The sequence below is a fragment of the Pteropus alecto genome, unplaced genomic scaffold (genome assembly GCF_000325575.1).
Source record: "Pteropus alecto unplaced genomic scaffold, ASM32557v1 scaffold301, whole genome shotgun sequence".
Taxonomy (NCBI): domain Eukaryota; kingdom Metazoa; phylum Chordata; class Mammalia; order Chiroptera; family Pteropodidae; genus Pteropus; species Pteropus alecto.
In genome coordinates, this window is record NW_006431043.1 from 399852 (window position 1) to 401090 (window position 1239).

Here is a 1239-nt window from a genome sequence, read left to right on the forward strand (position 1 = left end):
AAGGATGGGGAGGGGAGGCAGGGGAGGTCCAGATGAGAGCAGTTAAGTGTAAACATCCTGAGGCAAGAAAATTTGGGAACTTGGGAAGCCTCAGGTTTTTAAATAGGAGGTAATTTTAAATTAAGGTGGGTGGTGAGTCAGAGGTGGGTGTGAGGGTTGTGAGCAAGGGCCAGACTCTTGGGTAATGGGTGTCAGACTGGAGAAACTAAGGCTCCAAAGGAGAACTGCTTTTAGCAGTTAATCTGGGATCGTGGATAAACCATAGAGAAATCTCCACCTGGTTAGGGATGGAAGGTGCCCTGGACCCTTGACCCAGTGCAGGTGACCACAGTGCACAGACTAGGTATTTTATCCAAATCATCTTCAGGGAATTTCTCATAAATAAGGGTAATACTTCCTCAAGGTGGGATGCCAGGAAGCCACTGTGTTGGCACTCTTTGCCCTGGGCTGATAGAAACAGAGCGGCTCCATAAAAAGGGCATTTTTAACTAGGTTATCTTGAGTAAAATTTGGCAAACTCTAAGGGAGGGCCTGATTTTGGTAGGGAGGGGTTAAATAAGTGAAAATAGGAGTCATTTGGATTAATGAGCAGCTGGGAGGGAGGGGAGGAGTTGGTTCTTGATACACATTTTAGGAGTTTTGAGTCACGTCCAGATGAGGATTCCTCAACACCCAAATTAAATAATATATCCTCTAAGGGGGATTATTCGCTAAGGCAATTTTTCTCTTGCTAAGCAGAATTTTTGGCTAACTTGGTATTCAGTGTCCTATTGCACTGCATATTCTCAGGCATCTCTTGGATTTAAAAAAGTGACAAAACAAAACAAAACCCCAAAATCTCAGCAGGAGGGCTGGTATTATCTACAATCAAAAAATCATAGCAATAGTTGCCATTCTTTAAAGTCTCAATGCACACCAGTCACTGTGCCAGGTGCCTTACCTACATTATTTCATCAATTCTACAAGACAGGATATATCCAACCCACTTAATTGATGAAGAATCTGAGGCTCATAGAGTTTGGTAAGTTACTGAGCTCACACAGCTAGTGGCAGGGATGGGACTAGAGCCCTGGTCTGAATTACACTTGAATCCACACTGTTCCATGCCTCCCAGCCTTTATGTCTATTAATTCGTTTCTCTTCTCACTATTTTACCATGTTTCTCAAAAGGTAAAAAGAAAAAGCCTGTGGCCAAAGTACTAAGAGCAGGCCTAAAGAAGGAAGGTGAAAAGGAGAATC